Raw genomic sequence first — 3307 nt, forward strand, 5'->3', positions numbered from 1 at the left:
CATTCCGGCACTCCTATGTCCTCCGGTGTCCCCTTTTGCCTCTTTTCATGTGTGGGTGTTGAAAGTTCTCCGTTTGGACCGAGACTTGCCAAGCGGCCTTGGTATACTACCGGTAGACCGCCCGTCAAGTTTCGTACCATTTGGACTTCGTTTGATACTCCAACGGTTAACCGAGGGACCGTAAAGGCCTCGTGTGTGTTGCAGCCCAACACCCCTCCAAAGTGGCCCAAAACCCACCTAAACCCCCTCCATCATCTCGGTCGTTCGATCACGATCGCGTGGCCAAAAACTGTGCTCAATTTGGAGCCTCCTAGCTCCTTCTATGTATAAATAGGTGCATGCCCCCGAAAATTCCGGATCAAACCCTAGCCCCCTCTTCCTCCGCACGCCGGACACGTCCGCCGCGTCTCCTCGCCCAATCTCCGCCCACCACATGGCGCATCGGCACCCACTTCGCCGCCGGCCCGTCCGGCCCGCAGCAGGCCCCCGCGGCCCGGAGCCGCCGCCGCCCGCTCCCCGCATGCCCGCCGCCCGAGCATCGCCGCGCCGCCCCGCCATCGACGCCGGCCGCCGCCACCAGAGCCTCCGCCGCCCAGTTTGCCGGACCCCGCCGCCAAGCTCGCCGACCATTGCCCCGGCGTCGCCCCGCGCCCGCCGGCAGCCTCCTCCGCCGCCCCACGCCGGGATCCGGCCGGATCCGGCGAGATCCGGCCCGGATCCGCCATCTCCGGCGAGGTCCATCTCTCTCCCCGCCATCTCCGGCGAGTCCTGCGCCAGCGAACCTCGGATTCCATGCCCGTTGACTTTTACCTCGAGGTCTATTATTTCCGGGAATTCTTATGTCATATGCCTTTGTTCATCGCATCATAACTTCGCACCCGTAGCTCCGTTTTGGGCGTGTTGCATATCAAATTGTTCGTCTGGATGTGCACTTCACTTCATTCCATTGCACCATGTTCATTTGAGTTCATATTGATGCCCTAAATGTTGTTGCAAGAGTGCTATGTGATGTTAGTGTTTGTCTCTTATCAGAATATGGTCATTTGTCATTTTTGCCATGTTTAATGTGTTCCTCCTATGATCTTGAGCCCTACATGTGTTTTGTTGTATGCCATGCCATCTTTACAGGGGTGTATGCCATGTATTTTTGTGATCATTGTGGTGACTATCACAAGCATGCAAAGTAGCTCTCGTGATGTTGCTGATTTCAGGGACTTGGAATTCTTCTAAGTCATTTCCCTGATGATATTTTTATGCCATGTATTCATGTTGATATAGAGTGATCCATGCCTCTTTTGAGCATGTTCAGTAAGGATGTTTTTACGATATTGTTATGCTCTATCCATCCATGTCTTTGTTTGCAATTATGGAGCCCCCTAGCATGACTCAATCTTGCTCTACTTTTGCTATAAAATGTTCCTGGCAGATTGTTTACGTGTTAATCAATTTTGCCGAGGTTGTTGTAGTTGATCCATGCATGCTATGAGAGTGTTCTTGCCATGGTTAGCTTATTTATTATGTCTACTTTCTGGGTGCATGCTTAAGTTGTCAGGCAATGCCTTGTGGTGAGTGCATCGAGCTCACAAACATGCCTATGTAAATCTGTTTTGTCATGTTCCAGTTTTCTGCTAAGTCTGAATCTGATAACGAAACTTGCTATGTTTACATGGTTGCCATTGTATTCTCTGATCCTTTTTGGCTTATGGTCAGTAAAGGCTTTTGTTATATGCTTTGTATAGTTTCATGCCATGCCTTGCTTTGCCATGATATGTTCCTGTAGCATGTTGTTAACTTGCTCTAAACATTGCTTCCTGATGTTAATTCCTGACATGTTGGTTATTTCACTAAGTCTGTTAACCTGATATCTTTTGCACTTTTGCCATGTTTGTTTGAACCTGCTATTGTGTGAATTAGCCGTAGCTCAGTGTTCATGTTTTGTCAAGCATCTTGAGTGGATCACAGCCATGTGCTTTGTTGCTATGTTAGAGTGCAGTAGCTTATTTTTCTTGATGCATCTAGATGGCTTCATGCTGTGAATCGCAGATTTGTGTCATCATTGTTTTGCTTGCCATTTGCAAACCGTGCATCCGATTCCGGTGATCTTTATATCGATTTCGACCAAAATCAACTCCTCTTTCCAGCGGCGCTCTTGGTTTTCCAAGTTGAGTCCTGGTTCAATCTTTCCCTTCTGAAGCACGCATATGCATTACATATCACATCTCGCATATCATGCCATGTTTTGCATCATGTTGCTTGCGCATTGCACCGTGGTTGATCGTGGTTCCCTTTGCTTGTGTTCTTGCTTTGGGTAGAACTGGGAGACGAGAACATGATCGAGGAACCCGTTGAGAACGCTTACGAGGATCAAGCTTACGTCAACTCGGAGAACTTTGCAGGCAAGATGACCATACCCTCGAAATCACTTCTATCTTTGCTTGCTAGATGCTCGCTCTATTGCTATGCCTATGCTACGATACCTACCACATGCCTTATCATGCCTCCCATATTGCCATGTCAAACCTCTAACCCACCTTGTCCTAGCAAACCGTTGTTTGGCTATGTTACTGCTTTGCTCAGCCCCTCTTATAGTGTTGTTAGTTGCAGGTGAAGATTGGAGTTTGTTCCTTGATGGAACATGTTTATTGTTGGGATATCATTATTATATCTTGTTTACCTTAATGCATCTATATACTTGGTAAAGGGTGGAAGGCTCGGCCTTACGCCCGGTGTTTTGTTCCACTCTTGCCGCCCTAGTTTCCGTCATACCGATGTTATGTTCCTTGATTTTGCGTTCCTTACACGGTTGGGTTATAATGGGAACCCCTTGAAAGTTCGCCTTGAATAAAACTCCTCCAGCAAGGCACAACCTTGGTTTTACCATTTGCCACCTAGCCTTTTTCCCTTGGGTTTCGCGGACTCAAGGGTCATCTTTATTTTAAACCCACGGGCCAGTGCTTCTCTAAGTATTGGTCCAACCCAGAGCACCGTGCGGGGCCGTCCCTTGGCAACTTGGGTTATGTTGGCTCCCGTATGCTTAGCTTATCCGGTGTGCCCTGAGAACGAGATATGTGCAGCTCCTATCGGGATTTGTCGGCACAGCGGGTGGTCTTGCTGGACATGTTTTACCATTGTCGAGATATCTTGTGACCGGGATTTCGAGTCTGATCGGGCCGTCCTGGGAGAAGGAATATCCTTCATTGACCGTGAGAGCTTGTGATGGGTTAAGTTGGGACACCCCTGCAGGGATTTGAACTTTCGAAAGCCGTGCCCGCGGTTATGGGCAGATGGGAATTTGTTAATGACCAGT

Source organism: Triticum urartu, chromosome 1A (genome assembly GCF_056163025.1).
Source record: "Triticum urartu cultivar PI428250 chromosome 1A, HENAU_Tu73, whole genome shotgun sequence".
NCBI lineage: Eukaryota > Viridiplantae > Streptophyta > Magnoliopsida > Poales > Poaceae > Triticum > Triticum urartu.